General features: G+C 40.3%; 1 protein-coding gene and 1 long non-coding RNA gene across 2 annotated transcripts in view; one reads left to right on the top strand and one right to left on the bottom strand.

Moving 5' to 3' along the window:
* LOC132592434 (uncharacterized) overlaps positions 1–9,321 on the top strand; it is an 83,424-nt gene extending 74,103 nt beyond the window's left edge. The window contains exon 3 of the long non-coding RNA XR_009557889.1: positions 9,100–9,321. This is a non-coding gene — a long non-coding RNA (uncharacterized LOC132592434). The remainder of the gene's footprint in view (positions 1–9,099) is intronic.
* Positions 1–27,763, bottom strand: part of NEGR1 (neuronal growth regulator 1) — a 452,107-nt gene that overhangs the window by 17,515 nt on the left and 406,829 nt on the right. The gene's annotated exons all lie outside the window — the stretch shown is intronic.

Raw genomic sequence — 27,763 nt, 5'->3', positions numbered from 1 at the left:
TCTGGGGTTGCGGCGCACATCTTGCTTTACTGGCCAAGGGAGCCAACATTTCTCCGCAGAGCAGCGCATGGAAACGCCGTTTACCTTCCCACTAGAGCGGTACCTATTTATCTTCTTGCATTTTGATGTGCTTTTGAACTAATTGCTAGGTTGGCAGGAGCTGGGACCGGGCAACCGGAGCTCACCCCGTTGCAGGGATTTGAACTGCTGACCTTCCGATTGGCAAGCCCTAGGCTCTGTGGTTTAGACCAGCACCACCAACATCCCTTTAATGAACTTCTAGATGTGGGTGGCGCTGTGGGTTAAACCACAGAGCCTAGGGCTTGTTGATCAGAAGGTCGGCGGTTCGAATCCCCACAACGGGATGAGCTCCCGTTCCTTGGTCCCTGCTCCTGCCAACCTAGCAGTTCCAAAGCACGTCAAAGTGCAAGTAGATAAATAGGTACTGCTCCGACGGGAAGGTAAACGGTGTTTCCGTGTGCTGCTCTGGTTCGACAGAAGCAGCTTAGTCATGCAGGCCACATGACCTGGAAGCTGTACGCCGGCTCTCTCTGTCAATAAAGCGAGATGAGCACCGCAACCCCAGAGTTGGTCACGACTGGACCTAATGGTCAGGGGTCCCTTTACCTTTACTTTTAGATGCGGATTAAACAAGCTTCTAGTCCATATTCTGAGGCATAGGCTGCTCTACATGAATCTGGCTCATCCTTAACAATGCATGAGAGAGATGGGGATGGATTGTCTCAACTTTGGTGTCATCAGGTTTGATTACATGTGAGGAGAGGACATGTTCCATGCACTTTACTCCTTGAGCCAAGCACTGCTCTATCATGTTTCTCACATTTTTCAGTATCTTGTTATGTTTCTCATGTATGGATGCTCTTACACTCATGTCATTTGCTATTATGAGCACTTCTATGGTATCTCCAAACGTGTCATAATTTTTTTGTTGAACCACTTCAATATTTGACTTAATTCCAAAAGGTAGACTAAGAAATTAGAATCTTCCCCATGATGTGTTGAAAATACACAGGTCAGCAGAATTCCCTATCCTGTCCATTTTGCCAAATGCATCTTTTGCATCCATAATCATAAAGATGTTTATAGCAGCGAAATGACACTGAACATCTGCTGCCATTGGAATGAAATAATGTTGTCCTCCATTCTGGGATATGCAGCTTGCCCTTTTTTACTCTGTCAGTGTTACTCAAGCTATTAACCCATGGGGTAGACAGAGTCATTCTGGATATAAACCCTTCTTTGTCCAAAAGCTCCAAAGGCTTTTAAAATGGTATCTGCATACTCCAGTTTGATGGACGGCAGTGCTGGATTTGTGGATCTATAGTTTATCCCACAAATTTTGCCGGGTTCCTAAAAATTCCATTCATCTTTAGCATGGGGCAGTTGGGGGCAGTTTGTGCCAATTCAAGCTTAGATGTGGTCAAGCATCCTGACCTAACAATAGTGTGGTAGATGATGTGGTGATGAAAAAATTGAAGACTAGTTTTGAATCTTCCTATAGCTGCTATGTCTTGTCACAGGATGAACAGAGCCTGTGAGGTGGTGTTCTCCTTGCCCTCCTGGGGCCTGGCTTTGATCCTGGTGCCTTGAGTGCTATGCTGTTTTAGGACTTGCAGACTTCCAGGAATTTGTCACTCTGTGACCCAGCCATGAACTCAGTCTGTGTTTGTGCAACTTCAGAGGCTCTGCAGAAGTGTTACTGCCTTTTATAAACTCAGATTCCCTTAGTAATGTCTCCTTTAGTTTCTTAATCTGTCACACTGAACACAGTTTTGACCATGAGCATGTATGATCCTCAATGGCCCCAAGTGCACTGAGCACATTTTGTTTCTTCCTTTATGTTCTGGAAGATTTTAAATGTTAAAGTTTCTGTTTTTGTTAAATGAGAACCGGTAAACCCTAAAAACAATGTTTTTATGATTATGTGATTTCCTAGGATTGTTTAATCATCATCCATTGTTAGCCCCTTTGTATCTGACTGCTGAGCTAGGGAACCCTTCTTCAACCTGGTGGACTCTTAAATAAATAAATTTTGGAAATTGCTCCAGGGAAGAGACACAGAGCAAAAGAGATTTCACGGTCTCTCATATGATGAGGTTAAATATACAAGAGCATTTTACTGACCATTTAGCTGTAGCAATATCATCAAGCTTTTTTAGATCATTATCAGGAAGGTTATTAACTCTTTAGAAAAGAGATCCAGCAGGATCTCACTAGTCCCAGCTGAGGCCTTGTATACTAATGAGGTCATTTTTTAAACAAACAAACAAACAAATTAACCAACTAACTAACTAACACTTAAAATGTATACTCATAAAAGATCACATACAGATTGTTAAAAAATACAGCAACAGCCCTTTCATTAAAAGCAAGCAGCCCTAATAGAGAAGAAAGTTCCAAAGGGCTGATTGCAGCAAGCTGCCAATTCTGTTCCCCTTATCTGTACTTAAAAGCAATCATAAAAACAGGAAGAATAAAATTACAATATGATAAACTAATAATCATAATAATCATAGAAAGCTTAAAAAGAATGAGTGGCATAAAATATATTCTGTAGTGGAATACAAGGTTCATATTTATACCAAACATACCAAATATTCATGAATGTTGCCAAATAAATTCATTCCCAAACTGATTTAAATCATGATTTAAATCACTAGCCAGTAAGGCTTGATTTAAATCATAGTTTTCTACATAAAGACTAATTCTTGCTGGTATAACTTTAATATGCAAGTAGATGAAGATTTTTAGAACAACAACTTTTCATATTAGTTTTTTTTTATCCCCAGTTTAATAGGTTAATCATTAATCTTTGGACAACTTTTCTGTTGTACTTAGGAAGGAGAAAAATAATCATTACCTTAATAATACCGGTAACAATTTAAATAGATTTATTCAACTGAAACAATAACATTACAGCATATGTTACTTGCTTAAACAAACATCCATGTTTGTTAACTAATTTGGCTAAACAAAAACAAAATATATATATTTTAAGAAACTTAGACTGTCAGCCCAGCCTACACATGAAAAACTGTTCCTCATAAACTATAACTTTGCCAGCATAAAGGGGAACTTGATCTCACCATACGAGCTAGTCAGACCGGAGTTTAAAACCAATAGTGGACCACATTCAAAGAATTCTCCCTAATGTTAGTAGACATGGACTTAAAGGAACAAGTAGACCAGAACTTAGGCTATTGAGAATCTTTCTATGTCCTTCTAAAATGTGTGTGTGTGTGTGGGGGGGGGCGTTATTGGGTTGTTGTTGTTTTTATTTTGCTTATGTACTTTGTGGTTTATATTCTGATTTTATCCTGTGAACTGCCCTGAGATCTGCAGGCATAGGGTGGTATAATTATTCAATCATCATCATCATCATCATCCAGTTCATCTAGTTCACCTATAGGATCTGGCTCCCACACTGATTTCAAAATAGTAACTGGAGAGAACCGCGATTTTAGGGAATATATTAGAGACCCTTCCTTTCTGGGCACTTGCTACAGCTAGATGTTCATAAAGTTTCAGCGCACTAGTGGCTACACCATGCAATAACAATGCAGTTTAAGTACTGGTATGTTGGTGTGGGTGGCGCTGTGGGTTAAACCACTGAGCCTAGGGCTTGCCGATCAGAAGGTCGGCAGTTCAAATCCCTGCTACGGGGTGAGCTCCCGTTGCTCAGTCCCAGTCCCTGCCAACCTAGCAGTTCGAAAGCGTGTCAAAGTGCAAGTAGATAAATAGGTACCGCTACAGCGGGAAGGTAAACGACGGCGTTTCCGTGTGCTGCTCTGGTTTGCCAGAAGCAGCTTTGTCATGCTGGCCACATGACCTGGAAGCTGTATGCCGGCTCCCTCGGCCAATAACGCGAGATGAGCGCCGCAACCCCAGAGTCGGTCACAACTGGACTTAATGGTCAGGTGTCCCTGTCCCTTTACCTTTACCTATGTTGGCGCACCAGCCCTGGGCCTTTGAAGATGCAGCACATTACTATGCCCCCAGAAACAAGATGTCTATCTTTTCTTTAGAGACGTTTTCCCCCCCTAAAATCTCAGTGTCTAGTTTATTCACACAGATTTTCCCCCTCTTAATTTCTGTGTCCTTGCTTCTTAATCTTGACAAAAATATGCTAAAAATATGAACAATTCTCACACAATATATGTATTAAGCATACAACAATGCACACAACTGTTTAAAAATACTTACCGTATTTTTCCGTGTATAAGGCGCCCCCATGTATAATACGACCCCTATTTTTTTAAACCCAAAATTAAGAAATTAAGTTGTTTAGCTTTTTTGGCGGGTGGGGGAAGTCACTTCCACCAATCGCCTGCCTGCCACTGCCAATTGCTTGCCACAGCCACTGCCGATCGCACACCTCGCCACAGCCGCCAATTGTCTACCTGCTCACCGCCAGCAACAGCCCACCTGCCCACTTGCCACAGCTGCCAATTGCCTGCCCGCCTCGCCACAGCCGCCAATTGCCTGCCCAATTGCCACAGCCAATCGGTAGCAGGCCTTGCCACAGTCACCAATCACCTGCCCAATCGCTGCTGCCAATCTCCTGCTTGCTGCTGCCCTTAATCGCACGCCCCCCCCTGCATTCACTATCCGTGAATTTATGCTGCATAAATGTAGTACATAGTAGTTCCATCTTCATTTGACTCTTTTATAAATGTTGTATATATGATGTATTACTTGTTGTGTATAGTTTTGCATATAAAGTAGTTGAGCTTTTGAGAAATGCACAGGAGGCTGGGACATAAGCAGACACTCAATACAAGAGGTGGTCTCAAGCAGGTGGGAATGACCAGTTTCCGGTATACTGTACAGTCATACCTTGGGTTACAGCCGCTTCAGGTTGCGTCTTTTCGGGTTGCGCTCCGCGCCGAACCCGGAAGTCCCGGAATGGGTTACTTCTGGGCTTCAGTGCGTAAGCATGCCCAGAAGTGCTAAATCACGCTTTGTGCATGTGCAGAAGTGCTGAATTGCAACCCGCACGTGCGCAGACATGGGTTGCGAACACTGCAGGTTGCGAACGTGCCTCCCGCACGGATCACGTTTGCAACCCGAGCATCCACTGTAATTCCATTTAAAACTTATTTCTTCTCCATCTTCACTCCTCCTTCTGTTATGGGGCAATGAGTGAGCCTTTGTGATTACAGACATGGCTGTAGAGTTGTGTATGTGTGTCCAGCTTCACTCACACAAAAGCAGCTAGCTTGGGGTCTATGCCTCTGAGCACTTGAAATTATTGTTCCTCCCAAAATATACCGACTGAATTCCAACGCAACTTTAAAAGCATAAATGCCAATCTAAAAGCAAAATCCATTTCTACTTTTCTCTGATTCATGTGTTTAAGGAAATTGGGGCATCTGCAGTTGTTATTGATTTATAACATTAAGATAAAGGTAAGCAAATGAGCTGTGCGACTCTCTAAGCTTTCATTTAAAGTTCTTTGGCAGTAGCAAAGGTATCTGTAAAGCAAGATGTTTTGGCAATCAACTTCCAAAATAGACAACAATGCATTTAATTCACTACCCACAATTCACATCAAGGGCTAAGTTGAGAGAAGTAGAAATGCAAATGAAGGTCTGACCTCAATTTTGCACAAAGGCTTGAATACAGAACACAGGCAGAGCAGGTGAAATAAATGGGGTTGAGGCTGATGAAGCAAATTAAATAAAGTCAAAGTTGTCAGAATGAATTAAACAATGTTGGAGTTGCTGAAGCAAATTATTCAAAGGCAAAGTTTTTTGTTTTTTGTTTAAATGGCCCGTATCAATTCCATGTGTTCAGCTAATAAACTGAACCTTTAGATTTCATTTGTGAATTTTAAAAAGCTCTCTTTGTCCCAGCCATAATTAGTCACGGACTTTGCAGCAAGGAACCTAATCCACACTTCATTCTGACCTGTGCCTTTAAATGCCTTGTAAAAAGCCTTCAACTGGTTTTTGGCTAGTGCATATAATGTACTAGCCTCCACTGCCATGACTATCCTAGAAGCTGAGGCTAGTCTCCATCTGTAAGAAATGTGATTCATTTATCAGGGGGTTTCTGGTTCGTGTCATACCTTCTGTGTAGAGTCCAGCAAAGATTCCACACTGTTCGGGAATCACGGTCAATAATTCTTAGTACATCCAACCATAGACCAGATCATCTGTGCCTGGCAAGCATAATCCAAAGATGCTGATAATGTAGTAAGTTTTGCAACCCATTCTCACCACCAACATCCAGAGAAAAGACCTTTGGGTCATTTTCCTTGTCCTGACTTTGGCACAGAAAACGGCTTCTGCAACTGCTACTAATTCAACTCGGCCCCAAACCAGGGCTTTCTTTCAGCCAGAACTCAGGGGGGTGTCATTGCCATTATAAGAGAACAAGGGAGGTATTCATGGTGAGTCCCAGCACCTCTTTTTCTAAATAAATTAATAATAATAATAATAATAATAATACAGTAATAATAATAAATGCATTGCTCCAAACAGATATTTTGCATTGTTCAAGCTCTGTGCTGATAACTTTTGTAGACTACAAATTAAATACCTTCCCCTCTACCCAGTCAAGGGTTGTGTGTGCCTGGCCACTCCAGGCTGGGGAAGCAGCTGGAGCAGCTGTTGTCTCATGGCCTATCAGCCTATCAGCCTGGCAATGGTGATGAAGTATGTCTCCTGATACTCTTCTCATCCCTGTTATGGCAATGTACATTGGGAGGAAGTACTCCTCTATTTCTCTAACAATGTCAGATACTATGATAGCAGATTATATGAGCATTCCAGCCTGTTTCCAAGAAAAGTTCCACCACCCCTGCTTCTCTCACACCAAAGAGGAACAGAAGCAGGTAGTTCAGAATGACAACTGCCACTGATGCACATTTTGAGTAGCAAACAGTAATTGAATTTCTCACAGCTGAGGAGATCTTGCCAACTGAGATTCACCTCCGCATGATGAATGTATACAGACCTCTACATGTTGTGAATGCTGGATACGCTCTTTGAAAATTGAGCTTAAAGCTAGACCTTATGGCAGCCAGCAGGAATAACTATTAACAAAGAGAATGCACAGATAGCAATTGAACTGGTTGGCAAAGACTGACACATCACATGACACGAATTGAAAGGAAATCTCTGCATCATTTAGTGCACTACACTAGCCACGGAGGCCATTTGCACAGAATGCTGCGGGCCTACACAAAAGAGCATTGTTCTGCCTCAAATCACGATGGGTGTTAGGAGAAGGCTCTAGAAAGCATCTGTCCACGATCAAGGGGCCTTGAAAAGGAGCAACATATTTTTTTATATAAAAAAAATCAAAATGTAACAGTTTTCTGTCTGATACTACACTAGCCATTTTTTTGAGATCTTCAGGAAATAACTTTCTGAAGTCTGAATGGACAAAGAAACTATGCACTGAAGCACTGAAAAATATGGCCAAATGGTATTATGGCAGAAATTCTTCGTATTAACATGAATAGCAGATGTTATACAAGGCTTCTTAATCTCTTATGTATGGCACACTGTAAATTGGGCAATTTGTGTTATTCTAGGGATGGGTTTGTTTGTGTGTGTTTGCCTTCACACTGGTTGGTTTATGGTGGTTTTCTACCTTATTGAGAGCTACTGATGATGATTGTTGTGTATTGCCTTCAGAGGTATGTATAAGTGGGCTGTTGCATCCGTGTACAGCTTCTGGCATAGGCATCTGGTTGGCTATTGTGAGAGCGGGATACTGTACTAGGTGGTAGTGGGGTGTAGAAGCTCTTGGTGGGAGTTAAATAATGAGATGAGGTGGAGTAATTTGGGGTGCTTTCTCCCCTCCCTGTCTCAAAGGGTAACATTAATAAACCCAAGTCAAAAGTTTTGTGTTGCTTTATCTTCCTGTTGTTTATATATTTTCTGCCCTTATTTATCTGTGTTTTCCAAAATCTCTGTTGCTCTTGTTGTGTTTCCTAAATCTCATTGTTGTGGTTATATTTTTTTATATCCCACCTTTCTCCCTGATGAGACCCAAGGTGGCTTATAACTAAAATAGAAACAGCTAAAAACAAAAGGCAACCATTTAAAAAAATTAAACATGCACAGGGTTCACTGTAAAACATTATCTTAGACATGGGAGGGAAAAGTAAATTTAAAAGAAACATATATACTCTCTACTTTGGTGAAAACCATGTTTTGTAGTTAACACAGCATGTAGAAGAGGGGTTCAAGAAGCAAAGGTGTATCTTTACATCCATGGGCTCTCCAAGAAGCGAGGCTGTCCAAAATGTCTGCAAAGCATTGAAGAACTCTGCGTTTATTTATTTATTTTTGTTGTTAAAGCACAGCAATGGAAAATTTCTTTAAAAGGCAAATGTTTTTAAAACATTTTTTAAAAATCTACATTGCTGTGCTTTAACAGCAGCAGCAACAACCCTAGAGCTGTTCAGAACTCTGCAGGCAGCTGGCTAGGTTCATGGTGCAATGCAAGACACAAACAAGCTCTGGAACGGTCTGAACCTGCAAAAATCCACACCCAAAGATACATACCACTCAGTGAACTTTTAATTATGTTTAGTTAAGAGGAAGAAGCCCCCACTCCCTCTCAAAAATGTGAATCTTACGAAGTTTTAGCAGGTATGATACAGGTATTGTGCTAATATGGATTATGGAGGAACTTTGCCAACAAAAAAATCCTCTAGACTCTCTGCAATTTAGCAGACATAATACACTCTGGATAGGCTTCTATGCTTGTAAATTTCATCTACTTTGGTCAAAAGGGGCGGGGGGGGGGGGGAAGATGCAGCCATTTTTAGATTCCCCATTATAGTGAATGAGGAACAGAGAGATTTATTTTAAACAGAGTGGCACAAAACCTGAATTACATATTTAAGTAGAGGAAACACAGAACAACTCAGAAATAGAATGCAATTAAAAGAAACACAGATAGATACAAGGTGAATATTGGGGCCACTACACATCTCTACTAAATATGCCTTTGGTCTAATCAAGCAAGATGCTTCTTATGTTCTATTCTTGGAACTAGATTGTTCCTGGTCCACCCACAGGATCTATGATCTTAATATTCATGCTCTCTAAATTTCAGGTGCCAGTATCAGATACAAATGCTCTCTCATCTTCCAGACAATCAAGGACTTTCATCTTTCAATAGCGACCTAAAAAAGTAAGTTTGAAAAAGTAATGCTTCTTTGGCAATACTTGTAATGTATTGTGTTATCAAGGTTGAAATTGGTGCTTTATAGTTCTGAATTCGGTGTTCAGGCTGCTAAGGCCAGATGGTTTGAGCCATAAATCCTGGCTCTATTACACTGGCTTCCAATTAATTTCCAGATCCAATTCAAAGCTCTGATTTCAACCTATAAAGCCCTAAATGGCTCAGGACCGCAATATTTCAAAGACCTGCCTCTCATCATATGAACCAACCCAGACCCTGTGATCATCATTGGAGGCCCTTCTTCATATGCCTCCTCCATGAGAGGTCCGGAGAGGGGCAACATGAGAAAATGTATTTTTTTACAGTGGCTCCCCGTTCATGGAATGCTCACCTGGAGCCTTCATTTCATATCTTTAGGCACCAGGTGAAAATGTTTCTCTTCAACCAGGTGCTTGGCTGATGACCATTCTATGGCTTCTTAAATGTGTTTGTGGGAGGGGAGTTATTAGTTTGTTTTATTATGTATTTTGTATTCTTATTTTGTATTTTTCTGCTGTGAACTATCCCGGGATCTTTGGATGAAGGGCGGTATACAAATTTAACAATGAATAATAGTTATATTATTATTGAATTTATTAGCCGCTTTTTCATACAAAGTGACCCAAAGCTACTTCTGTATATATGATGGAAAAAGTTTGATTTGGCTTAACCATAAAAGCAGTATTCAAACATTTAAATACATACATTTGGCTTAACCCTAAAAAGCAGTCTTCAAACATTTAAATACAAACATGCATTCATACATATGGTTGTATCTAACAAAGTCATCCCTTTAGCTCAAGGACTTCAGCCTGTGAAGTGGAACTTACTTGCCCTCTCCTTTCCCCACATTCCCCCCTGCAAATCTGTTCTGCCCCCCCCCCCAGCCCTCTTGAATAGACTGCCGGCTTGGCGCCACAGAGATGGCTGAAATTCCATCACAGCTGTTCGCACTGGTAATTAGAGGCTGAGATGGGAGTAATCAGCCTCCCAACCCCCCGCCCCAGTTTTTTTTGGGGGGGGCAGTCTCATCCACAGTTCGCCCAGCACCTGGCCCCAAAATCGGAAGGAATGAGGGGCTGGGGCGGGGGAGCTGGATGCATAGCGTAGGGCGTTTCCTGGCAACTCTCCAAAGCCCTCTGGAGGAGATTGGGGGGGGCACATGGAGAGGTGACGGAGACCATGAGCAAATAACTTTGTTGGAGACAACCCACAGAAATTTAAATGGACTTTTTTGGTTTTGGTTTTTTTTTTTTTAAAAAAAGCAGATGAATGCAAAAATAGGAGAGAATGGCTTTATGGATGAATAGGTGCAAAAATGACATGGACCAGAAATAGTCTGATCAACCTGTTGCTTGGAAAATATTGTGAGTGAGCATAGAGAGCTTCCCCTCCCAGGGTTCTCTTTAAAGGTATCAGAGAAATAACAGGTAACCCAACAGAGCATCATGTCAATTGCAATATTGCATTAATCATCATAACAAATAAATATACCTGGATATTTGCTAATTAAAGGTCCTTTCTGAGCTTAGCAGAGTATGAAACACAAGAGATGCAATAAAATTAATGGAAGAAATACACACAAGTTCATCCCATTTTGTTTGCTTTGTGGTGCTGCAGTCCCCTGAGTTGGCAATTTAATTGTGTTTTGAATAGCAGACCTAAAAATTTCCCTCATTTCCTTGTAAGAGAAGTCAGAAGCACAGCTGTCACGCTCTTGACAATTTCCAATTTGTGTTGAGTTATTTGCTTCTTATTATGCACAGAGTATGACATGAACAAAACATCCCTTTAACTCCTTCTTGGGAATCTTCACCTAATACAATAAATTTACAGAATATAAAATCAAGGCCCCAATTCAGGAACTTTCATTTGCATGAGCAATACCCTCAGCTTTAAACACTTTGTAGGCCTCACTAATCACCTGAATTTTCAGTGTTGCTGAAGCAAATGGAGTTCTCTTTTACACTTTCCTTCCTTTGATTACAAAGCAAAGTTAAATTAGAAATCAGTATGACAAACCAACTTTTCATTTAGATCAAAAATCAAGCTAGGAAGATCAAGCATACTGTAGGTGGTATTTCATCTTATCATATTAAAACAGTTTCCTCAATTCACTACATAATCTGGACTGTTGTGACTTCTTAAGCAAGCAGAAAATTATGCAAATCTGCTTTCCTTCATATGAACTTCAAGCTTAATAAATCATATCCAGATTGTACAAATGCAAACACATCAGATCTACAATGCATCTGTTTTATTTTTTTAAATGTAATATTAGAAAGGTAATTAAAAGTAAGTAAATGAAATATTCATATTTCTTCTGGTAGATAGGATACAGCAGCTGCTAAAAGACAAACTTCAGTGCCTGACACCCACAACCTGTTGACACCAGACCTTTTGTCTTCATAGAATCAGTGGGGCTTCTCTGTCCTGGTATTGCCAAGCAGTCACAAGATTGGCTTATTCCCAGAACTGAAGGATACAAATCTACAAAATAAAAACCCAGCAATGCTGTTTTAGCACTAATTGCACAGAGCTGTGACTTAAAAATACATAAAATACATATTTTGAGAAGGGTTTTTTTAAAAAAACAAAAACAAAAAGTGCACATTTAAATGCTTATCCCAATGTATACATGTTAATGCAGAAACAGGACAAAATGGACTTCTAGGTGCATACATATGGATATGACTAAAAATAAATCTTCAAGCCACCAAACTTGTAGGCCAGCTAAAGCGCAAAGCCAGCATCTTTTTCACCAGCGTGATTGCTTACTGTTGCTGTTAATTATGCACCCTTCACCCTAAGGTGGGTTACAACATTAAAACACAATCTTAAAAGGTACCCCTGACCCGTTAGGTCCAGTCGTGGATGACTCTGTGGTTGTGGCGCTCATCTTGCTCTATAGGCCGAGGGAGCTGGCGTTTGTCTGCAGACAGCTTCTGGGTAAGTTGGGTCCTGAGAACATAACTATTTATTTATTTATTAAATTTATATACCGCTCTATACCGTCAGGTCTCAGGGTGGTTTGCAAGAAAAAATCAGAAAATAAAACCACAAAATAGATAATCAAAACAAAAACAACCCAATAACCCCCCTCCCATCTGTCTGTCTGTCTATCTATCTATCTATCTATCTATCTATCTATCTATCTATCTATCTATTGCACCGAGCCAGCTTTTAGTTAGTGCAGTATCTGTATATTAAAGTATATAATCTTGGGAAACTGTTAACCTGAATTATATTTCTAATAATGTTTTAAATTGCATATCAGTTGCATATTGATTTCAGTGTACAGTATGCTTCATTGACTTTAATAGGACTTGTTTCAGAGTAGACATGGTTGGAACTGCAGCCTAAGATAGCCACCAGACCCAATAGAAGTGGCTTGTTCCTGTTGCTACCTTCCCATGACCAGCTATTCTGTGTTGAACCAAATAAGTTCAACTGTGTTGAACAAGTAAGCCTGGTTTCCTTTCATAGTATTCACGAGTCTCCTGTTCCACATATTATCCTCACAACACTGAGAAATAGACTGACAGTGAATAAGGCCAAGGACACCCAGGGAGACAAGTGGTGATTTTAACCCTGGCTTCCTACACTCTCGTCCATTTATTATCCTTCCACATTTTGGGAAAAGGCATAGAAAGTCAAGGTATAGGGGATAATATTTTTTCGATAGGGCTGATAGTTTGGGGGAGAGCTGGTTAACAGCTCTGTGTATCACTTAAGACTAACCAATTCATGCTCCAGTGCTATGTGGGAGCCATTGCTATGGAATTTAATGGGGCTTACTTCTGAGTAACGCCTGGTTATAGTGATGCCAGGGACCCCTTCTAGAACAAGCTTAGACACTTTTCATTTCAGTTATGCACTCAGTACTTTAGTATTCACACTTTTGCAAGGGAGGAGGATGGGGAAAAAAACCAGAACTTGGTCCTACCCATGTGACTTCCTTGATCCGACTCATGTGGCCTTATTGGCCCGGCCTACATGACCTCCTTGGCCACAGGTGACCCACCAGTTCCACATCGTCTGAGGCCTAAACATATTTTAGCTCTTGAATGTTCATTTTCTGCAACATCTATATCTGTTAATTAGGCTGTTGGCAGTAATGCACTATGTTGAGAGACATTTGGGTTAGATCTCTTCAATTTCAAAGAGCTGTGCTACTTCCCATCCCTTTATAATCATTCTCAAATTGGAAAACATACGGATATGTTATTCTGAAGAACCCTAAAAGTATTCAAATTAGATGCGAAGGTCAAGTGACTATTTGTTAAATAATGATTAAATATAGCAGAACCTAATTCTGCTTAGCTTAAAATGATGCCGGGAATGAGAATTTATTATGAGAACATCTTGGTGTCGGTTGTGGGATTGTGACTGCCTTGGGGCTAAATCAACCTTAAGGAAGTCTGGCTATTAGGAAAAGAAAGAGAAAGAAGCCTAAGAGACCAGATGCTAGTTCATTTTGTAGCTTGCCAAATCTCTGAGGCATGATCTATTGGAATGTGTTGCCATCTGGGAAGTCCACTAGGCACAGACTCCTTGTCTTGACCTGTGTGACCTCTCCAGCTGTTCCTTGCTTTTCTCTATCTGTATACAGTATATTAATTAATACCCCTTTATCAAACCTCCCTGTCAAACAAGTGGCATCAACAACAGTACTACCGCACTAAGAGACAAGACACTTAGCCATGCTGTCTTTCCAAACTCCACATTAAATCATTTAAAAGCTTTTGGAGATTCATGGAGAGTCATGGAGGGATGCATTTGTCCTCCAGGCCCAAGGTTCTTCATTCCGACCTGTATTAGAATGGACGAATAAGCTAACATCAAACTTGATGTTTGATGTTTTCAAATGTTTCAGGGGAATTCATCTCTGGGCTGTAGTAGGAAGCCTGGGGGAGGAGGGGAATCTCCAAAATCACATGGTGATTCGTGATATATTGCCAGTTCTAATATAGTGGTACCTTGGTTTGCATACGTCTTGGTTTGCATACGTCTTGGATTACAAACACGTCAAACCTGGAAGTGCATGTCCCGTGTTGCAACCTTTTGGGGGGGATTACAACCCATTTCTTTGGATTATGAACCAATTTTTTTTGGAGGCCCCATTGGCGAAAGCGTACCTTGGGTTACAATCTGTTTTGGTTTACAAACAGACCTCCGGAAGAGATTATGGTTGTAAACCAAGCTACCACTGTATTATGAAACAAGTATCACGATGTGAACTTCAAACCGGTGTTGGACGATATACTGATATATCACCCAGCTTTATCACTGGCTTTACTTTGCACCCTTCTTGAGTGTTTTCGCCTGCCTGGAATGCTCTAAGAGTGTCTCTTGCTTGTCTGTACAGTGGTACCTCGGGTTACAGATGCTTTAGGTTACAGACGCTTCAGGTTACCGACTCCACTAACCCAGAAATAGTACCTTGGGTTAAGAACTTTGCTTCAGGATGAGAACAGAAATTGCATGGTGACGGAGCGGCGGCAGTGGGAGGCCCCATTAGCTAAAGTGGTGCCTCATGTTAAGAACAGTTTCAAGTTAAGAACGGACCTCCAGAACGTATTAAGTTCTTAACCCGAGGTAGCACTGTATATGGAGGATAGGCATTTGCCTAGGTACTAGCCTACTGTACGGATCTATTAATCAACTAAAATCTTAATTATTGGCTTAAGAAAAAGAGGCACAATAAATATCTCGGCATTAAATAAAACTCTCCACCATGGATCACTTAACCATTCTTCCTGCAAAGGAATAGCTGCCTGCATTGCATCATAAGGCATATACAAACAATTATATGTCTTTGTGGAAAAGGGCTTGCAACTGTTACAATATAGGCTTAGCACAGTGGGACTCTACCCTAGTTGGTATTTTCCAGATGATAATGAAAGACAAATAATATATAATAAGCACTTATGCCTATTTTCCTGATAAAAGCAGTACCTAATATTTGCTGGATAGACTATTCAGCTTTGGAATTGCAATTCAGTTGCAAGTGATAAAGTGCAGTCATTATGTGCTGTGTTCAACATTGCTACCTTACATTATTTAGCAGATATATGTAAAGATGAAGTAAAATTTAGCTTAGATGTAGGCTGCTGAGTCTGCTAATGACATCTTTGTTGCAATAGCTGAAATAGAGAGGGAAATGTTGGTGTTAACGTGTGTTATATTAGAAGAATCTCTCCCCCCCCCCCCCAAGGCCTCAGGTTTGGAGAAGGTATAATTGCTATGTAGTGAAATAAGACCAATCCTTAAAATAAGTAATGAAGGAGAGAAGGATTTTGATGAAGCACTATCTTGTTATCATTCAGAGTGCAAATTGTTTTATCTTCAATTAGTGAATTCTGCTATTGGTAAAGATAGATCACATATAGGCAAGCATGCCATTTTTAGTCCTTGGGGGAAGAGTGCCCTTGCTTTATTAAAGGAAGAAGCTAACAGTATTAGTTTTCATATCTTCCTGGCCAGGAGGTTATTATTGTCTAGGGATCTAATTTCTTCTGGATGGTTCTGCCCAACCACTGTGGACTCACGGTGTTGCACATCACTTTTACAAGGAAATCAGCACATTTTGCCTGCCTGATTTCAGCACTCTGTTCCACGGACAGGATATAATAGACAATATACTTTAAATGAAACTAGATTTAGAGATCCAGATTTCTGAGGACCCTGCCAAATGCCATTCCTTGGAAATAGTCGATATGAACCTAATGAAGCCGAAATTTGACAGTCCTCTTGAAGAAACCTCAACCGAGTCTGCTTGTGTTTGTTATTGTAAGAGTCATAGGTCCCCCAAGAAAGATTGATTTATGCACATTTAAATCTCATTCATGCTACAATCTCTCCTTTATGATTGACATCAAATTTGATGACAAAAGCAGCATGGTTAGAGCCAAGCCTTGAAAATGAAATGTTTTTCACAAAGTATAAATGCATACTTGTCAAGTATCTATTCCTACTCCTAACCTGCACAATCTTAAAATTTGTAAAGCTGTGTTACATAAAAATATTTAAACTGGAAAGATACCGGTAACTTTTAAACATCATTTTTGGTGATGAATAAAAGAAAACAAACTGCCCTATTACTATCTACTGAGAAAAATAATTATCGCCCTAAATGGCACGGTATCTGAGTACCCTGAGAAGCACCTCCTTCTACATGGTTTCCCCCCCATATGTTCAGCATGTGAGGTCTTGCTTAAGATTCCTTGGCTATCTGAGGTGGAATGGGTGCTGACAAAATGCAGGGCATTTTCTGCGGTGATGTTCACCCGGTGGAATCTCCTTTTTGTTGAGGATCTGGCTATCTTTGACACTATATGCTTTCAGGAGCTTGATCAAACCAGGTTATGTAAAAAAAGCCTTTAGCGGAGCATTTTTCACTCCCCCCCCCATTTGTCCATACATTATACTTTGGCCTTAGGACTGGCTGATTTGCTGTTTGCAGGAATTTCTGGCTTCCTATGTATTATTCCTATGTATCATGAGAAGAGAAAACTCATTGGGAAAGATGGAGGGCACAAGGAGAAGGGGACGACAGAGGACGAGATGGTTGGACAGTGTTCTCAAAGCCATCAACATGAGTCTGACCAGACTGTGGGAGGCAGTGCAAGACAGGAGTGCCTGGCGTGCTCTGGTCCATGGGGTCACGAAGAGTTGGACATGACTAAACGACAACAACAAATGTATTATTGTATTATTATGAATGCTGTTTAATGTGGGTTTCATTTTATGTTGCCTTACATTTTATTATTATAAGAGACCCAGGGTTCTTTTTAAGGGTGGGCAGGATATGAACTTTTAAAATCATGCATACATATACATACATACATACATACATACATACATTGCAATTATTAATGCAAACCAATTACACAACACATGACTTTTTCAAAGGTGTTTTTATAAACACAAAATAACCCAATTAGTTTGATTATAAATCACGAATATTAAAAGAACCACAGACTTCTGTATTTGGACTTAGTCAAGGGGTAAAACTTAAGAAGTTCATATGCAGGGACTGAAACAGACAGAGGATAGCTGACTGAAGGTCAGAACACATTTTTTCAAAGTAAAGACAGAGGACAACAAACTCTGCATGTCAAAAATGTTTCTTAAGAGGAAAGATTGGAGGATAACGGAGTTCTGAAGTCCCAATCGAGCCCAACAGATAAAATCTCTAAATATTATACTTTAGTTGAGGATTTATGACTTTTTAGAAGCTGGACAACCGTCTGTATAAAAGCACTGAATTAGAAAGTGTTGGCTCGAGATAGGAGACCTAATCTACTCAGAAAGTGTCACAACAGAATTACGAGTGTTTACACCAGATGAAAGTGTGTCAAAACAGAAAAAACCCACACTCTATAATTTATGGTTTCAAGGCCAAAATATGATAATTGAAACAGTGACCTTGGGAGAAGATCAAAAGATGGAATGCACAAAAGACCTGAACTGAAGAAACCTAGAATTGATATTCTTCTATAAGTTTCTATTCATTTATCATGACTCAAACCAACAACATGATTGATCAAGTTCAAGTAAAGTAATTCAGAAAAGGAAGGCATGCCAAGTCAACCATATAAGCAAGGAGAAGGAAGAAAAGAAGGAAAGTGGGGGAAGAAATATCCCCCCCTCAAAAAAAGAACATTTTAACATTTAAAATTTGGTTTAAAATATAGGCAGATGATGTTCATATACTGTATATATAAACAAATGCAACCCGGAAATTCCCCCTATATTTTTTTGTTTCAGCACTGCACACAAAAATATAGTAGAACCTCTACTTACAACCGCCTCCACTTGTGGACGTTCCAAGTTGCAACCACGGCAAACCCAGAAGTAACTGGCGGGTTTGCCACCGTTCGCACATGCGCAGAAGCAGACAATTGCCCCCCTTGCCTGCGCACAATGGCGCCTCTCCCAGCGACCTGTTTCACCATAAGGACGGGCCTCCGGAACGGATTGTGGTCGTGAGTAGAGGTTCCACTGTAATGGTATTCAGGGACTGGTCCAGAACTTGTTAAGGCATGAGTTCAAATGAAATATATTCTGTCTTTCTTCAAATTACAAGTCTTGAATGGAGTCTTTGTGATGAGAAATGGAGGTATTTAGGTCCATGCACCCCTGTACCAGTAAGATTGGTGCTAATTTATTAGCCTAATCTACAGGCTATTTGAGCTAATGTATTTGAACTTCAGCCATCATACTCTCCAAACTCAATCACGGTAAACTACATTAAATCCAAATACTTCATATTACCGGTAGGCTATGTATGAGATAAGGTACCCATGCTGAGCAGCTGAAGAAAAAGTCTAGATAATTTTCACTGAAAGTTTTGCATCTTCAAAAAAAATTTGGTTGGTTGGCATCTGTCTGTTTCGGGGACAATGGAAGAGTGCACCATTGTACCTGAAGACAAACGGACTTCACGCCTGTACCACCATTTTGTGATTGATGGGCCCAAGTAATATTTATTTTGGTCAAGCGGGCCCTGGGGTGCAGAGTCTGAGAACCTCCTATCTAGTCAGATTTGACAGAATACTTAACTCAGACTATTACACATTTAATATTTGAAACACCAACCAGACTTTTCATATGGAGACTCTTGGGAACTCAATGCATAAACACTGGTTCCTGCTGCTGTAAGAAGTCATTCTGTGCTTGAAACACAATTAACATCTAAAAACCTTGCGATTCATTTCTACCCAGTAACAGATCATTTACAAATCAGCCCATCTGAAAAAGTAAATCTCACTAATATGGCTACATTGAGGCATATCACACACTTTAAAGATGTTGGATTAACTGTGACTTAATTTTTAAAAATTGTACTGTGCTATCAGGCACATACAGGTACCCCAAAGGTCGTAATTTTGAATATTGGTATAATCTGATGCAGAATGAAAGAGTGAAATGTCAGGCTGGGGGTGGGTAGGATTGGTTGTTGTTGTTGTTGTTGTTTAGTTTGGCTATGCTTGCTGATCCAGACACCTAATGGCTGCTGAATATGCATTTGGGATGGAGGCATACTGGAAATCTGTTGTTTGACCAGTATCCTTTATAATTCTTTGAGGAGGGCTACCTATTTCATTTGGAGCTAATATTTGGTAGCTCAGCCAGGAATTTATGGTCCCGTTGTTAGGGTTCTTCCTCGCCATGTCATATTCTAAAGGGGGCTGGGTTTGGAGCTCTGCATCTATACATTTGAAGGTTCCATTGGTGGCTCTCTTTTCAGCTATACATTTTGGGGAGAGAGCTAACAGGTACAAGGTTTGATTATGTATTATTATTATTTCTTCTACTTTTTGTTGACCATGCTGGTGTATTTTAGTCAACCTAGACTGTAATTTCATCAGTTTGCTAAGTATACCTATTTGCTCTTTGTCCGGTAATTTGGTAAAGTTACTTAGCAGGTCTTCTTCTTCTGGGACAATCCAATCTGCTGGGTCGAGGACGGGGAAGTATCCCATCAAGTTAAGTCAAGTGGAAAACCCTAAACTGGGGTGTTCTAAGGATGGAGCAGGGTTGAGCCAGGCTGGGACCTACTGGACCCTGAGCTAGTCTCACAGCCGCCAGAGGCCAGCAGCTGGCCCATACCCAGCATAGAGATCAGAGAGCCCAATCATCCTCCCCCGCCCCCACTTTCCGCCATGGCTGCCAAGAATGGCAGGGCTGCAGATATGCTGGGGAGTGGCATCACTCTGTTACTCCTCACAGACCTGTCAGAAGCACACATTTTGGACAGCGACCTTTCATCACTGTGTTGAACTAAAGATTTGTGAGATGGGAGAATATTACACCAACTGCCCCCCAAATTCATTCTGCTTGAGCACAAACAACCATTCTTTCATCTTGATTAAGTGAAAGTACGTTAAACTGACTGTTTGAAATTATGAATTTTCTACCGTGTATATAAATATAGCACAGGTATAGTAACACTGGCCTGATCAATTGCTTTGAGAGTGGTTTTGAGCCATAAGACAAATTTGGCTCTCAGATTTATGGCTACTTGCTTCTCTGTACATGGCATAAAAATGAAAACAATGAATAGTCAAATTCTATCATGGTATAATGAGAATGTATTATCCCATAAAGTTCTGCAGGTAAGGTACATACATCAAACCCTCATTTTTAAATTTTCTACAGCTGCACTTTGCTCAGATTGTACAGACTACGCAGTAAATTTCACATGATAAGTGTTTTGTCAGATTTTATCTTTCCTTACCCACAAAGCAATTTTTATTTACATTCAACATCCACACTCACTATGGCCTAAAATTACTGTCCTAGAATGTCAGTAATAAAAAAAGTTCCTTCTAAGTTCAGTTTTAAAATATGGAATGGAAGAAATAGGGAATGAATGTATGTATGAAAAAATTGAGGCAATCAATAAAGGCATGAAATTACAAAGTCCTGCAATTTCAGTTTTTATTTTCTGCCCTTTAACCAGTATCCTTAAAGTAAATTTTCTGCCCTTGACAATATTGTTGGAAAGTCACATATATTGGTAGCCTCTTAGGTATGTGTTTTTCTGACACCTGGAGTCTCTGGAGTGAAAAAAGGCGAATATTTGTTACACCAGTTGCATGTTTGTGGGCAATTTTACTGCAGATTTTGAAAATATTTATGGTACTATTCACTTCTATTAGTAAAAATAAAACTGCATGAATAAGTACGTGCCTAGATAAAACAAAGCTAAACCTTAAATTTATGACAGTAGCACTTCCCCATCAATCCAACTTAACCAAACAATTTGTTGTGGCTCAGTTTGTATCAGTGGTACACAACTGTAGATTTATGCAGTGGTTCTGTTTGGTTACAACCCAATGAATGTATTGTAAATATATATTTAGGAAGGCATAGTGCTTGCAATTTCTATAAACATTCTATATTCACCAGTTATTTTGAAAAGTAACTAAATATGGAATTCTTATCTATTAAATGCCATACCAATTGTGTTTTAGGAAAGCTGATTGAGGCAAGAGCAGGTGGTGTGCCTTGTCAGAAAAACTAATTTTTGTTTTAAAAAGGGTACATATGTCAAATTTCATCTGCTATAATTAGACAGAAGGCTTGGTTACTGCTGTATGTTGAGCTTTTGACAAGTTAAGAGCCTCCAGATTATTAAACTAAATTGACTTGGCTTGTTGACTGAAAGCTGAGATAACATACGCTGCATAGTAACAGAAATCTTCAGTGGGAAAAGTTGTTCTCTCAATAAAATTTTAGTGACACCATCATAAATAATGTTGAATTGGACATCTGAAGTCATACCAAAATGTAGTTTGAATTTTTCTCTCAAGGTATTATCCATTAAAGTAAACTCAGTTGATTAAAATCATGATCATCTCAACAGTCTCTAGAGATCTAGTGGCTGCATTTCATTCACAAAATAAGGGGATTCAAACTATGTTCCATGTCAGTCAAACTACATCAGAAAGGGATTGTAATTTATAGTTCACAGGCAATTATTATTATTTAAATAAAATAATCTCAATAAGCACTCTTTTTGAATAATAAAAAGCTCCAGGGACAATGCTGTAGGGCTTCACTTATTTTTGAATGAAAGGTCACTGGAAACATGGGGCGAGATCCAATGTAATGTTAGTGTAAGAAGTTGAAGAGTTGACATGGTTGCACATCTGGTACAACATGTGATAATACAAGCTCCCCTGTCTCCAAGTATAACTCCAGCTGCACTATAGGTAAAGGACCCCTGGATGGTTAAGTCCAGTCAAAGGTGACTATGGGGTGCAGCACTCATCTTACTTTCAGGCCGAGGGAGCCGGCGTTTGTCCACAGACAGCTTTCCAGGTCATGTGGCCAGAATGACTAAACCGCTTTTGGTGCGACAGAACACCATGACAGAAGCCAGAGCGCACAGAAACACTGTTTACCTTCCCACCACAGTGGTACCTATTTATCTACTTGCACTGGTGTGCTTTTGAACTACAGTAGAACCTCGGTTTATGAACACCTCGGTTTACGAATTTTCGGTTTACGAACGCCGTGGACCCCTCTGGAACAGATTAATTCACTTTCCATTACTTTCAATGGGAAAGTTCGCTTCAGTTTATGAACACTTCAGTTTATGAACAGACTTCCGGAACCAATTACACCCATACTTCAGGTTACGTACACTTCAGGTTGAGTACTCCGCAAACCCGTCTGGAACGGATTAATCCACTTTCCATTACTTTCAATGGGAAAGTTCGCTTCAGTTTATGAACAGACTTCCGGAACCAATTGTGTTCATAAACCGAGGTACCACTGTACAGTACTAAGTTGGCAGGAGCTGGGACAAAGCAACAGGAGCTCATCCCATTGCATGGATGCACTATAGTAGGGCAAACCAAAACCATGTCCTCCAGATGTATGGAACTACAACTTCCATCAGCCCCAGCTAGCATGGCCAATTGCTGGGGGTTGGAAGTTGTAGTCCAAAACATCTGGAGGGCATGGGTTTGGCTAGGCCCGCACCATGTATTTCTCAAGCGCAAGACACTCCCAGGATTTGGCTGCTGCACAATGCCAAGAATAGGGATCCTATTAGCAGAATGGCTGTTGTACAAATAGTCTGCCAAAACTATATACATAAGCACAAGTGTCAGATAATGCTAGCATGTAAAACCAGTTTTCCCCAAAACAAACAGTGTTCTCTTGGAGCCCTTTTGGTTAATTGCAGGCATCTGCAAATCTCAGACCAGTTTCTTTCTGACTACTGCCCATCATCAATCAGTCCATCAATCAGTCAATTTCCTTCCTTTCTTTACATACACAAACCAGATTGCTGATCTCAGCTCCACACTGCCTGAATAGTGGCTAGGAAGACAGACCTGGAAACATTGTCCATATTTAAAGCTCCTCTGCTGCTATAATTTAATTTTCTATATTTTACATAACATATATATACTGTACATTATGGTAATTTCACATTAAAAAAATAAAATGTATGAACTATATATTAAAAGGGTTATAAATGAATCATGTACCAAAGGGAAATACATTAATATATTTTTATTGTGTGGGCGTTTTATAAAATAACATTTTAAAATGCCATTTTCCCACCAGACACCACACAGTAACTTCTCATTTCAATATATGCACCATCATTTGTAGCCGATTGCCCTCACACTACTTTCAAACCCAGAGTACTTTACCCTGTCAAAGCACATTTAACTGTAAATCCCTGTTATAAGATACTACTTTTTCTAGAACTACAAAACAACAACAACCCAGCAACTCTATCTACTCCAACACAGTGGTTTCAACTTTAAATCAAGCCTTCAGCACTTGAAAACAACAATGGAAACATAAATGAGATTTATCCAATTTATTGCGAGTTGTACGGTATATTGGTAAGAATGGGACTGCATAATGAGAGTCAAAGTCCACCAAGGATGAAGACCTAAAGGGAAGAATGGGGTTGAAAAAAAACAGATCACTGTATACTCCCACAGTTGACCTCCTGTGAGTTCTTGTACAGCATGATACATATTAAGTTGACAGCAAATTATGCAGGTATATGATCCATGTTAGGAAAGGTAGCTCATGAGGGAGAAAGAAAGACGGGACAGAAATTCTGTTTTCCATTGTCTCCTGGCATGGCTTGGTCAGTGTCACATATTTTCCTTTGTATGTAAATATGGAATGCACTGACTTCTATTTTTTAGAGACCCTTTTTCAGAGACAGAGAAATCTGCAGGCTTGACTGCTTCAAGACAATGTTGGTATTTTAAAAATTCTTGGAAGTATTTCAGAGGTGAATTGCTTAGAAGACTCAAATAAAAATTCCAGTAATGATGACAGAAAAATGGGGAAACTGCACACTTTAGGACAGGTAATTCTCAATACCGTTGCTCATTATAGCCCGTTTTTATCAAAATGTAGAGAGTTGGCCATAGTTAATCTAACTAAATCTAAAACATGCAACACACACTTGAGGAAGACATTAGGTCAACATAAACATTTCCCGACTTCATACTACCTAAAGGAAAACAAGCAATTATTTTTACGGCCTTTGCTATGCTTTAAATACTAATGATGATTTATAACCAAGGAGAAAAGAGGCTGATTTTCTTCCGTTTGCAAGATTAAAGATAGATAGATAATATCTTAGAATGAGATCAGAGAACCTACCCCTGAAAAAAAAATTATTTAGACTGTTATTTTTTGCTTAGTTGTCATAACTACACACCCGGAATGATATGTGACAACCATATGGGGTTTGTCCTAGCTTTATTAACAAACAGATCTGAAACAGGCAGAGAAACAGCAGCTTCGAAGTATGGATGGTATAAATCTAGCCAGCTAGCAGAAACTGCTAACTGGCTGAGAAAGGGCAGTATTTGCCCCACACTTAATCTTCATTCTGCAGGCATGTGGGAAGGGCAAATCTAGTCCACCCAAAATGTGGCAGAATGGCATCTTTATACTTGAAACGTTTGATATGTCATCATTAGAAGTGTTAACCAACCTTTCCCCCATTTTCTCCCCTGAATTGTTCCACTGAACCTGGAATGCTGTGTGCAGGAGTTTTTGCTTTTTGCAGATGTAGGACCTGGAAACGGAACTCTAGACACCCTGGGCATCAGCTTAAGATAACACAGTGCTGGAGAAAACTGACATTTTGCTTCACAAGATATAGGTCCATTTGTGGATCCCAGAGTCACCATCCGTACGTACTATGCTCTGCTTCTAACATAGATGAGATGAGAACTATGCGCCTCCAAGGCAGACTGAGGTAAGATGTTTAGGAATGCTTAATTAATACTTCTGATGATATAGTAATGTTATATAATTTATTGTGTGACTCATCCATCACACACACATCCTCTAATAGGTAGATATCTGAATGCTCAGGGAAACCCTGAGGTTTGCAGAAGTACCAAAACTCATAAAAGCCTTAAGGAGACACACAGACACCCCCCCCCCCCCGCAAAAGCTCAACAGTGGGGCTTGAACATGGACAGTGAACATCAGGAGCATGAAATGTTGGTCATCTGAGGGTGGGAGGGAGCAGGTGAAGAGAAGATACACTGCAATGTTTTCTTGCAGGTGTTGCAGGTGGTTTTAATATCTACATGCAGCCGCTGGGAGAGATCAACAGGGGGGTTGGGCTGGGTGTTCATCAGTATGCAGATGACACCCAGCTCTACCTCTCTTTCGAATCAGAACCAGTGAAGGCAGTGAAGGTCCTGAGTGAGTGCCTGGAGGCGTTGGAGGATGGATGGCGGCTAACGGATTAAGGTTGAATCCTGACAAGACAGAAGTACTGTTTTGGGGGGACAGGAGGCGGGCAGGTGTGGAGGACTCCCTGGTCCTGAATGGGGTAACTATGCCCCTGAAGGACCAGGTGCGCAGCCTGGGAGTCATTTTGGACTCACAGCTGTCCATGGAGGCACAGGTTAATTCTGTGTCCAGGGCGGCTGTCCACCAACTCCAAATGGTATGCAGGCTGAGACCCTACCTGCCCGCAGACTGTCTCGCCAGAGTGGTGCATGCTCTGGTTATCTCCCGCTTAGATTACTGCAATGTGCTCTATGTGGGGCTACCTTTGAAGGTGACCCGGAAATTGCATTTAATCCAGAATGCGGCAGCTAGACTAGTGACTGGGAGTGGCTGGGACCACATAACATCGGTCCTGAGAGATCTACACTGGCTCCCAGTACGTTTCCGAGCACAGTTCAAAGTGTTAGTACTGACCTTTGAAGCCCTAAAAGGCCTCGGTCCTGTATACCTGAAGGAGCGTCTCCACCCCCATCATTCAGCCCGGACACTGAGATCCAGCACCGAGGGCCTTCTGGTGGTTCCCTCATTGCCAAAAGTGAGGTTGCAGGGAACCAGACAGAGGGCCTTCTTGAGTGGCACCCACCCTGTGGAACGTCCTCCCAGCAGATGTCAAGGCAATAAGCAATTATTTTACTTTTAGAAGACAACTGAAGGCGGCCCTGTTTAGGGAAATTTTTAATATTTGATGCTGTACTGTTTTTAATATTTGGTTGGAAGCCACCCAGAGTGGCTGGGGAAACCCAGCCAGATGGGTGGGGTATAAATAATAATATATTATTATTATTATTATTATTATTATTATTATTATTATTATTCATTGTATATATTGTATCCACACACTGGCACCTCAATACAGTTTCTTTACTCTATTTTCCCACTAGTCCTGTGTCTCTGTGTGAAGTCCAGTCTCCAATCCAGGGATGGTATCAGTCAGAGGTTTGTTGTTTGTAGCCAACGGCCATTACAATGTAAACCAAACAAAGCGAGTAAACCAAAACTAAGTTACATATATAGGGTTGTTCAGAGTCCTTCTCAGAGTATCCTCATTGAAATAAAGGAACCTCAACCATTCCTGTTTATTAATTTCAGTGAGTCAACGCTTAGTAGGACTAACATTGCATATCACCCACAGATTTTTGGACATGCAAGTTGTAAAAAAAAAAAAAGGTTCCTCAAATCATTGAAAATCCTTAAAATTAAAAATCCCCTTGGCAGTCCCCATGGGTCTAAAAAGTGGCCTGTGATTTTCTCACTGCTCAGTGAATATAAAGCTAGCCTATAGGTAGAAAACTCACCTACATCATCCAGCAACCACCTAATTTTGAAGTAATCTGATTGGCACTCTAGAAAATTCAGAAATAAATAAAGGAATCTATTTTTAGGTTGTACAAAGGGCAATACAGGATATGGAAAACAATGCCTGATCCACATATACAGGTCATTTATTGGCCTGTTAAAGAATTAATTAACTCAGATTATTCTCTGGGCATAGTTTGAAACCTAATCTGAGTAAACACAAGTCTAATAGGAAAGAAAGGTTAATTCCTGCAAATAAGCATCCCTTTTATGGTTGGATTTAATTTTAATATACAAAAACGAGGGCTTAGAATTCTTCATATATTCAAAGTTCATTTTGGCATCTTCAGCAAACCCCATATCATGGATCTTATGGCCAAAATTGCCCCAAGATTATAGGGGAAATTGAATAACCAAGCCATTACAACATTGTGCTTGGCCTTCTTTACTCTGCAGGTCTAAAAAACAAACAAACAAACAAACAACCCAGTTTGGGTAGCTGTTGGTCTGACATTAGTGAAAGCCCCCACCCCCCACCCTGGCCAATATTTTAAAGGACATATTTGCTGTGTAAGAAACAGCAGCTAGTTTATTCAAGGAAATAAGTGCCCTTTTTTCATAGTCTATGAAATCAAAGGCAAATAAAACATCAACAAATGCAATATGATGTTTGGACATCTAACATTTTTTGAATAAAACTAAACACTGATCAATTGTGCTCTGTGCCTTGTCGAAGCTGGCTTGCCATGGAGAGAGGATTTAGTCCTTTTTGTCCCTTTGTTCTAACTTAATACACTTATACACTTATTTCTGAGGGTCCCTGGATGATAGGCCCTAGCTACTGTTGGAACCTATTGGTAGAGGAGCAATTGGTCTTGAAGATGTTCCCACATGGTTTGGAATCCATGGTTTGGAGATGGAAGGGAACATTCAAAAATGGCCACCATAT

Source organism: Zootoca vivipara, chromosome 7 (assembly GCF_963506605.1).
Source record: "Zootoca vivipara chromosome 7, rZooViv1.1, whole genome shotgun sequence".
NCBI lineage: Eukaryota > Metazoa > Chordata > Lepidosauria > Squamata > Lacertidae > Zootoca > Zootoca vivipara.
Note: the sequence above shows the minus strand (reverse complement) of the source record. Positions and strands in the feature narration are given on the sequence as shown.